Genomic DNA, 11,429 nt, shown 5'->3' with positions numbered 1-11,429 from the left:
TAAGTGAAATCACACTAAATTAAAAAGAAAAAATAAATTACTTCCTGAGAAGAAGTAATAGTGGAACAAAAAGGAATAATAATGGAAAATAATGGGCCTCTGAGCAGCTCTTGTGGACCTGATTGGGGTTCCACAAGTTCCAATAAAGTAGCAAAATGCTGACAAACAGCCTGGCTGGGGGGGCTGGTGCAGAAATCACATGCATTCTTCTTTTTCTTAATTTTGGAGGAAGAAACAACAGCACAGCACAGAGAGAGAGCAGGGCAGAAACTTCCCCAGCCCTTCCTCAAGTAGGGGAGAAACCGAGCCTTGGACTGGCCTGGATTTCACGTACCCCACAAGGAGCAAAAGTCTCAAATTATCCTGCCAAAATCCTGGAATTCAAGGGAAAACCTTGAACTCTGTCGGCGTTAGGAGACAATTAAGAATTGATCAGCTTTCCCTGCCCCAGGCTGCAGTCTCACAAGTCATCCTTCCCTCTCTGCTGCCCTGCACCTGCCCCTACACCCATCTTCCTCACTCGGACATTCCAGGACACCCGGCAGCTGCCAAATCCCTGCTTTTCCAGCATCCTCAAATTCTCACTTGCAGCAGTGCACCCCCAATTCCCTACAGGCCACAAAAGAGTGCAATTCCTGGTTTACAGGGATTTGTCTTTCTGGATTTGAATGCTGAATTCAGCAGATTCTGGCACCACAGAGAAGTGGATCAGGCACCCAAATCCTGTAGGCTGCCACACAAATCCTTGCCATTGTCCCTCAATTTTTCCCCCATCCCTTCTGGCAGGTTGATGCAATGCATTACCACACGGCAGATTAAAAAAAAAAAAAATCCACCCCAAAAAACCAATTTATTTAGTTGTTGTGGGCCAGATTTACATCAAAAACTGAGGAGGGATTAACGGTGATTTAGCCAAGGTGGGACCCAGGTGTTGCCCAAGAAAACCTACCAAAAAAAATTAAATCTATTTTCCCTGGCTCACTTTCACAGAAGAAAGAAACCAGCTTCAGAAATAATCCAGGCAGACCCCTGGGGAGTAGGAGGAGGAATAAAAAAAAAAAAAAAGAAGAAAAAAAAAAAAAAAAGAGAAAGAAGGGGGGGAAAAAAGCAAAGCAAAGCTGAGCAAAGCAGGCTCCTTCTGGTGTTCCCAGCCTGGGGGAAGGAGGGGGCGAGTCTGGCTGGGAAGGGCCGAGCCCAGGGAGCCGGGGCGGGATGGGGCACACCCGCTAACCCCGAACAATCGGATGAGCAATCTTTGTCAGGAACAAAAGACATCTGCTGAGCGCGACAGGAATTGACGGGGAGCAAGGACAAAGGCAGGCAGCATCGCATGTCGGGCCGGTCTGGCCCGGCAAGGTGCCAGGGTCAACGGCAAGCCCCGCGCCCGGTGGCTCGAAAGGGATCAATAATGCTAAAGAACCCCGCGTCTGGCTCGCCCGGGGAGCAAATCGCTGCAAATGCGCTTAGAGAGGGCTGCAGCTGATGGAAAGCCCTCGTGTGACACCTCGGCAGCGCTGATGGAAAGCCCTCGTGTGACACCTCGGCAGCGATGCCCAGCTCCCCGCAGCTGCCTTTGGGAGCGCGGCTGGGTGAGACCCAGCTGCGCTTGGGCACCCCCGAATGTTTAGAATGAATGTTTAGAATGAATGCTTAGAATGAATGTTTAGAATGAATGCTTAGAATGTTTAGACGCCCAAGGAGAGCTCGGGTTTGGGGAGGCACGCGAGGAGTGCCCACGCACTGAGGCTGTTTAATACCAAACCCCACTTCCCGAAACGCCCCCTCACCGTCAGAGCCTCCTAAATGTGCAATTCTCCCTGTGCGCTCACCCCCACCCAAATGATCCATCAATAACCAGGTGCTGGAAGAATAAATGGCTGTGCCACGAGGAATTGGAGCCTAACATTTGGGATGCTCCTCCTTCAAGTCCCTAAAATGCCTTGTGTAGCCTTGCTCAGGCCACCTGTCCCCTCCATGCCTCGGTTTCCCTTATGTGGGACAGGATAGATGCATCCTGTGAGAGGAATACTCCTGGAAAATAGGACAGCCCCTGATATTCCAGTAAATAGGCCAGGCAAGAACCTACATTTCCATGGGAAGAATTGGTTTAACCCAATTATTAATACACCATTTACTCAGAATTAACTACAACTGAAAAGCAGCAAACTCCTTAGAGGTGATATTTCAACAGGCCCTTCTTTTTCTCCAGGATAGACTCGGCCTCGGGATGGTTTACAAATCATCTTTACTCAAAATGCTTCAGTTATTTCCACCTCTCATTCCAAATTGGCAGGTGATAGCATTATCTTTTGGGATGATATTTGGGACAAGAACAAATCTCCCTCCTTATTTCAAATTCAAATTCAGGTTATTCCCCTCAGCTCCTCCCTTTGTAAATTGTCTGACCACCTGTACTTCAGCACATCATGGAAAAAAACCCCAAACAATTCTTTTTTTTCCCCACAAAAGCTATGGAAAGATCCCTTGCCTCTTGGAAACATTCTAAAATTCATTATGCTTCATACTTTAGGATTTTTTTAAACTAGCTTTTCCTCCTAAAAACCACTGGCTCCACTTGAGAAAATTCACAAAATATATATTTTAAAGTTTCACTTTCTACTTTTTAACTCCACCTCTTTCAGTCCTAAAGACTCCTACGTGCATCTTTCTGTACATGTTCAACACTTCAGTCCACCTTGACAATTCCTGGAATTCTAACGTGGATTTTTCTGTTAGATGGCACAGCACTGTAGGGAAAACAACAATTTCGAATCCATCAATGAATTCCACCTAATTCAGCTCAAGAAATCCAGGAAAGGGAGGCAATGCAGAGCGAGGCACTACTCAGCAATCCCCATCTCAGGAATTAAATGAATAAAAGCAATCTGAAGCAAAGAGGAACAAAATAGCAGAGCACACATTTCCACTTCCCCTGGCATCTCCCTCTCTCAATCATCTAAATGGTTCATTTAACCTGTTTCTAAGTGCCCCTGTGGAAAAAAAAAATGCAAATTTTCATCCAAGTAAAAATGACTCATCAGTTAAACAGGAGGATCTTCACCCAAGTCAGCAAAGAAGTGAAAAGTGAAATTAGGGACGTAGATAAGCCACAAAGCCACGAGCAAAGCTGAGTCTCCATCAAAGAGCAGCAGAGAAAACCCAGCTTAAAAATGGTTATGAGTGCCAGAAAGCCATGTCTTGGCCTGAAAGATTCCACACTTAACACCAAAGCCCCACCAAGCCCAGATTTCTGCGACCTGCAGCAAAATGCCTCCTGTGGGAGGGCGTTTGTGGGGTGGATGAGGAAGGCAATGTTGGGATTTCCCCTGTTTGGTTTCCTGTTTCCCCATCCCAGACTGGTTTGGGTTGGAAGGGACCTTAAATCTCACCTCATCCCACCCCTGCCATGGGCAGGGACAGCTCCCACTGGCCCAGCTTGCTCCGAGCTGGCCCTGGACGTTTCCAGGGATGGGAAACACCCCAGACAGCCTTGGCCATCCGTCCACATTTCTCTGCCCTACAAGCAGCTGAAATCCAGGGCTTTTTGCCTAGAGAAAGGCAGATGAAAGCTGCTCTCCACTCCAGACATAATAAAGCACAAAAACCACCACGCAGAGGCTTTTAGAGAGCCAGGAGGAGAGAAGGAATTAGGAAACCCAACACCAAAGAGGCCCCAGCAGCACTCGGAGCTGGGTGAAGCCTTTCAGGCCGAGCCAGCCTGAGCACAAATATTATTGTTATTTATTATATAACATCTGGGAATGCTGCGTTTTCTCTTCACCCACAGCCACCTCCTGGAGCACTCACACTGCCACTGTCCCTGTGCTGGCCCAGATTCCCAGTTTTCTTCTATCCAGGTAAATACAGAGGCCCCATCTCAGAGGCAGCTGAGTACCTATTATACCCTGCTGCTTCTCCCTTGCACTTATCCTATTATGCCATTACAGCTGCTGTGGGGTCGGGTGTTTTCTATTTTGTGACATAATATTGTGGGCTCAGGTCCCCCCTCCCTGTCCCCAGCGCACAGGAGTGCTGGAAAAGAGCCCTTCAGGTGGCAGCAGGCAGGGCCACCAATGTGTCACCAACAGGAACCAGGAGCTGCTCGCTCCCACAGATGCTGCAGTGCCTCCCTTTTATCCAGAAATTACCTCCTGGGAAATATGAAAAGGCAGCACCTACCCAAAAGAACAGCCAACAGCAGATAAAGGCACTGCAAATGTGCAAATAGAGACAAGCTGGAGGCCTAGCAGGATGGGTAATCCCCCTCTCTGCCTTTTAAGCAGAAGGAAATATCATTTCAGGGCTTGTTTTCTCAGTTCTTTCCACCCCCTGCAGCTGAAGGTACCTGAGCCCTGAGCAGCAAGGTGGGAAGTAAGCAGTGCCACGGATTGGGGGTTCTTTTCCTTCCCCTGGGCTCTTTGTGCAGGGGAATTTTGGTGATTTTTTTGCCCTTAAAATCCCCACTAATACTTTTGCTGCTGGAGAAAAGTCAAAGCGGCCTCGTGAATGCTCTGCTGTGGTCACTGGGTCCAGCAGGAGCTTCTTGTGCCACTCTGAGCCGCTGACCTTGAGAGTTTGGAGCCCTTTGGGCACCTGAGGCTGGGATAAATTCCAGTTTACAGCCAGCCCAGGACACGGTGGACAGAGAAGAGCTCATCAGGAGGAGCTCCCAACCAAATTCACACAGGACAGAAGGACTGGACAGACCCCCAGGAGCTGGGGCAGGCAAAGGCTCCAGCCTTTCACCTCTGCCTGAACAAAACATACCACAGGGAAGGGAGGTAACCTGCAAAAAGATCACACAGTCCCTGTGACCCATCCCATAACTATCCAAGGCTTTTTACTTCTATTCCTACACGCGTAGAAGGCACGAAGAACAAGCAGGGGGTGATTTACTCAACCAGGGGGTGATTTACTCAGCTCAGCATCAACAAAGAGTAAAAAACTCTGAAAGCCATGGGAATTAACTGCCTCTAATTAATGCCATCTCCTGAGCTGAAGCACTGTGTTATTTTTAAGGACAGGTTCCTAAATCTCTTTTTTCAAATTGCTGTTTTCAGGAATTCACCTGTGGCCACAGAGGAGGCACGCTGCAGTGCCACCACATCCAGATCCCAGCTGCTCCAGTCCCAAGCCTTGGCAACAAGTGCAGAGCTCCTGGATCTGTGCTGAGACCATGGCCAAGGAAAAACAAGCACATTTCTACCCCATTTTAAACCACAAAATAACTGCTTAATTATCAGTTAGGGCTTTTTGTCAGTTTGTTTTTAATAAGAATATAAATTATATCCTAACTATTATGTTGTGTCCATAGCTGCTGCTCTGGTTACAGCTGATCTGCTTATCTGAGCAAAGGAAGAGATTCAAGTTGATGAAGAGCAAATTCTGCTTTTTTGGTTCCTTCTCCAACTTTAAAATCAGGCTGCACTAATCTATAAATAAATCAGCAAGGCTGATTCTTAATTCTGAAGAATATGGAAGATCCAGAGCCAAAGGGAACCAGAAAAGCATGAGAAGAAATTGCAAAGGGGAAGGAAGGATGTCTGTGGTACTCAGGGGCTTCTGCTCAAACCAGCCCCATCCCTGAGCTCACTGCACTCAGTAAACTCAATAAAACAATAACAAAGTCCTTCATCATTTCAGGGAAGTGAATTACCCCTCATCTGCCAGGGCCACACAACTCAGGGCATGGGCTGAGGGACTCCTGGAGCTCCTCCTGTGGGTGCTCCTGCAGACCAAACCAGAATGTGACTCCACTCTCTAGGAAAACTCAATAGGAAATGAAAGCTGTGGACCCGAGAGTGCCTTTCCTGGCACAGCTCAGGCTGGGAGCAACAGCCATGCACAACTCGAGATCACTTTGCTGAGAGGAATCACCCAGAGTTTGGTGACTTTTAAAATACTGAGGTTGCCACAGGGAGCTCACTTTGCACCGTTTAGGGGCTGAGTTCTGCCAGCAGCTTCTTCTTTAGAGGGGTGAAAACCCCACTGTCAATAAGTCAAGGTAGGACCATCCGCATTTTGGGAAGAGTTTGACCCAAAATTCCATTGGAGCTCCCTGAAAGGCTCTCAGAAGTTTGTTGGCTGTGAAACAAGCTTCCAGTCCAGGATCCAGCCCAGCATTCCTGTCGTGAATTTTCCCCACAAACTATTTAATTCTATTTAAACATCCCAGCTTAAATTGTACCTGACAGAGATCCTGACACAAATTTCCTCGTCTGTGTTTCTGGTTTGCACATGCTGCCAGTGTCTGTCAGTCTTTTCTTAAGGCCAGAATCACTTCCCAAGATTTGGACTTCACGGAAATCCATACAGAAATCACCGAGAACAGATTCACAACTTACAGTAATTCCATAATTTTCCATAAAATCATATATTCCTTTGCAACTACTGTAATATCCCTGTTCTAGAGCCTGTGGTTCATCCCACTGAACTGAACTGATGTTACAATGGGGGACAAAGCAGCGAGAGATGAGAATTCGGGTTATTGTTTCTACTCCTCTTGTAAAAAACCCAGTGAGCATCATCATCAATGCCCATCTTTAGGGTGGATTAGTTCATGAAGATGTCTGAAGTCAGCTCCTCTTAAAATCAGCCTGGAATGTCACAGAAATGAAATTATTTTAGTAGTTCATAAGGTTTCAATCTCCCAGTGTGCAGTCCGGGGCATTTTCGGTTGTCGGTTTGTCATAGCTGCTTTGTCCAGCTGTCCCAGGACTGGTTCAGAGTTAAACCAACAATCCCTTCCAGCCTGAGCTGCAGCTTCCAAGTCTAAAAGCCAAGACAGAGACAGTTCCTCTGGGATTTGGGCACTCCAGTGACGTGTGGAATCATTAAGGTTGGAAAAACCTCAAGTCCAAGCTGTGCCCAATCCCCACCAGAGCTCTGAGTGCCACGTCCAGACCTTCCTTGGACACCTCCAGGGCCTGGGACTCCAAACCTCCCTGGGCAGCCCCTTCACAAACCTTTCCATGGGGAAATTCCTGCTGATTCCACCCTGAGCCTCCCCTGGCCCAGCCTGAGGCCGTTCCCTCTCCTCCTGTCCCTGTTCCCGGCTGTCCCCTCCTGTCAGGAGTTGTGCAGAGCCACAAGGTCCCCCCTGAGCCTCCTTTTCTCCAGGCTGAGCCCCTTTCCAGCTCCCTCAGCTGCTCCTGGGGTTCCAGACCCTTCCCCAGCTCCATTCCCTGCCCTGGACACTCTCCAGCCCCTCCGGGTCCTGTTTGCCCAGGCTGGACACAGCACTCGAGGTGTGACCTCACAAAGGGACAATGCCCTCCCTGCTCAGCACAGCTCCATGGAGAGAGCTAATTAACCTGGCATAATTAATCTCTGCATCCACGCCAGCCCTGCTCTGAGCATCCCAACCAAGCCATTTCCAGTTTGCTCTCCCCACCTCATTCCCCCCCAGCCAGTGGAGCTGAGTTCAGGGGTCAGACCCAGCTCAGCGGGCAGCAAATGTGGTCCCTGGGGAGGCTGGGGGAGAGACAGGCCACAGATTCCTGGTTTTGTGCAGGAAGGGGCAGGACACAGCTCACAGCACTGCCGGGAAGAGGGGACACACATCAGGCACATTCCAGCGGGTCCCACAAGCAGCTGAACTCACACAGAGCTTCTGTGGCTTCAGCTGGACCTGCCACAGCAGCACAGACACGTGTGGCAGAAGTATTGGTGAGATTCTGGCTCAGTCAGAGAGCAAATATCTGTTTATATGGATTGAGGTGTATTGATTAAATAGATAAATAGAGGAATTTGATAGATACATTGCTACAATTAAAATATATAATATTATGGACAGTGAATACATATTTTTTACAGATCAGCACAGCCAGCCCACATATGATCTGTACATCGAGGGGAAGCTCAGCCTGAGATCCTGTTTCAAATTAAAAGCAGCTCTGCTGCAATTAATCACAGCCTGGTTGATGAAGCACACACTGAAAGGACAACAAGAATTCTGGGAAGCTCAGCCTGTCATCTGCAGCCACAACAAGTCTGGTTCAAACCTCAGGACAACGAGGGTTTGTCACCCAGCCCCTGGTCTGAGCTGCTCTCAACACTGGCCCCAAACCAGATGGCCCAGAAGGTCCCAAAATATCATTTACAAAAGCTTTGATTTCTCTATCACAAACTTAAATAACACCCATCCAACACTGGCTTTGAACACTAAACTCTCACTATTTTTATTTACCATGGTTTTATTAATGACTGAGTTCAACTATAAACCTGATCATTTACCTCCCTCCCTCTAATTCCTTCCATTCTGTGCCTCCCCATTCCACTTTCCCCTTTACACCCACTGCATCTCCAGAAGTTGAGTCACCCCTGGAAAGTTTACAAAGCTCTGGGATCATCTTAAATCACGTGAGATGACACACAAGTATTCGTGCTTCTTCCAGCAATTTTGAAAACTTCAGCAAAACTGAACTCTTTCTCCATTTCTTTGCAAGGAGAAATTAAAAAAAAAAAAAAAAGAAAAAAAAACCCACCTCTCCCAGGATTTAACTCACTGAGCTATTACAGCTTTCAATAGAAAAATGTCTTAGTGAAAAACTCCTCATCAGCTTTTGCTTTAAATTAAGGGCTTAGATTTTATCTGAGACTGAATCCACTGCTAAACACAAATCTTTTCTCCTTGCTCACAGCTTTGACAGGTGTAAAATAAAAATTAAAAAAAATAATAAAAAGGCTATACATATACTCTAAGGGAATCTGAGAATGTAAGAAGAATAAGAATAAAATGTTCTATTTATATTTAGAATACAAATATATTCTAAATATATTCTAATATATTCCTACAATGAAGAAATGTTCCATGATCCAGACCTGGTTCCTAAAGTTCCTAAAGCCTCAGAGGGGTGATATTTGCACAGTGGAACTCTCCCAGAAAACCAAATCTGAGCATTTTGCACCAAGAAGCAGAGGCTGAAGAGCCAAGATTGAGTTGCCTGATTTCTACAAGTCACAAATAAATTTAAAAAAAAAAAAAAAAAAAAAAAGACAACCTGCCAGATGTAATCTCATTTTTGGGATCCCTTCTACCCCATTACTGTGCGTGGAAAGAGAGCAATAATCCCAGCAGCCAAAAAAAAAAAAAAAAAAAAAAAGAAATATACACAGAAGGCACTTTCTGCAGCTCCAGGGATTGGGATTTTAGGATTTTAGTAGGAATGGCTAAAATAAATCAGGTAAGAGAAAGTTTGGGCAAGTTTCTTCCTGGAGGAGCCCCAAACCTCCAGCTTGTCCTATAGGATCTATACCAGAGATTCTCTGAGACATTTAGGGTTTGATAGAACATTTCTGCTATATGATATTCTTATATCCCTATTATTATTATTATTATTATTATTATTATTATTATTATTATTATTATTATTATTATATTTTATTTTATTTTATTTTATTTTATTATTGCTATTATTACTATTACTACTACTATTATTATTAGATGTTGCCCAATAATTCAAAGAGGGAACACAAGCTGTAGCTAAAAAGAAAAAAAGAAATCCTACTAAAAGACAAGACATGCAAATAGAAAAATGCATTTTTATCAAACAAGCAGACAGCAGCAGATTTCAGGACCTTTAAATACATGAATATTGTCCAAAGAGGAAAAAAAATAGATTAATTTAATAATTTCTGTGACTCCACCCAAGGGTCTGAGCCAAATCAGGTGGGAAAGGACCTCAGGAGGTCTCTGGTGCAACTTCCTGGGATCCAACCAAAATATTTTGGGTTTTATCCCATTCCTCATCCACCTTGTGGCTTCCAGCAAGAGAAAATCCTCCACTGGTGTTCACAGAATCCCTGAAAGGTGGGAAAGAACCTTAAAAACCATTTAATTCCAGGCCACCTCCCCCCAGACCCGTTGCTCTGGGTAATCACTGCCACCATTTGATTTTCCTTCCCCATTCTTGAATTTTAAAACCAGCTGGGTGTTTTGCTTTGTTTTGTTTTTTTTTTTTTTCCTGAGCTGCAGATTGCACTCCTGAATCAATTTAATTTTTTGTTTAATCACCCATTATTTATACAAAATTCAAAAAGGCATTCCAAGAATAACTAAAATCTCTTGACATGATGCCTTAACTCAAGCTTATTTCACAACAAAACCAGAAATGAGGAGAAAGAACCATGGTTACAGTGAAAATATCACCCAATTCCTCCAGAGATGGCTCATCTCTCCACAGCCCTGACAAAAATGCAGCTATTTCAGAAGAATAAATCATTTCATGTGGTCAATACTGAAAAAGGGAGGTTTTGGAGGGATGTGCATGTTGAAAAGGTGATGACTTGGCAGAAAACTGGCAGGATCTTCCATGCACAGGCTGGAATATGAGCCAGAGGTGGAAATCAGGATGGTTATCAACAGCAAAACAAGGGCAGAGAGAACCAGAAGCAATCCTGGAGGAAGAAGAACATGGCTTGCAAGTGGTTCATTGCTCTTAAAGCCAACACTGGCACATTCCTGAGGGCCTGGGTCCCACCTGTGTCAGGGTTACCTCAGCCAGTCCTACCCAGAATATTATTTGTGACTTCTTCATCTCAGTCCTGTGTGGTTTTGCCACACAAAACAGGATGAAGCCGGACAAGAAAATGAAAAGTTGTGAAGGGTGGAAAAACTACCAAGAGTACAGAGCTCATTTTGACCTTGATAAAGGCCTGAACTTACATTTTGACCTTGAAAAGGCCTCTTCAACTTACAGAAATCATGGAATGGTTTGGGTTGGGAGGGACCCTAAAGCTCATCCCATGGGCAGGGACACCTCCCACTGTCCCAGGCTGCTCCAAGCCTTGTCCAGCCTGGTTTTGGGCACTTCCAGGGATCCAGGGGCAACCACAGCTTCCCTGGGCATTCTTCCCACCCTCCCAGCCAGGAATTCCTTCCCAAAATCCCATCTCAAACTCTCTAAATGCCTCTAAGTCCTGCAGCAACTGAAAAAGCAAGCAGGCCCTAAAAGGTGACACCAGACACGAGTGTCCCTTCTCAAACCATGGGCAAAAAAACGGAAAAACCAAAGAACAGGTGGAAACACAATTTGTGAAATTCCCTTTTTAAACCTGTAGCTCACACCCAGGTTGAGTCCTTCATAGTCAAAGCAAATGAAAAGAAAGAAAACAATGCCCACAATCTTCAGGAGATGCCCAACATTTCCACCCTGACCACCCTGGCTCAGGAAAACACACGCCTGTCAATAAAAGTGGGAATTCCATGCACAGCTTGAAGAAAGCAATAGAGCAGATTGCAGGAGTATTAAAAACAACTGAATTTGTACCACAAATCATCTTCCCACCCAAAGCACCTCGTGGCAAAGGGAAATAATGTTCTGAGATGTGAATTGGGACAGATTTGAGCACACGGGGCACTTCTGACACACCAAAACAGAGCGACTGATCCGAGTTGGAAGGAAAGCAACAACCATTAAAAAACCCTT

This window comes from Anomalospiza imberbis, chromosome 24 (genome assembly GCF_031753505.1).
Source record: "Anomalospiza imberbis isolate Cuckoo-Finch-1a 21T00152 chromosome 24, ASM3175350v1, whole genome shotgun sequence".
Classification (NCBI taxonomy): Eukaryota; Metazoa; Chordata; class Aves; order Passeriformes; family Viduidae; genus Anomalospiza; species Anomalospiza imberbis.
This window is presented reverse-complemented; position numbering follows the sequence as displayed.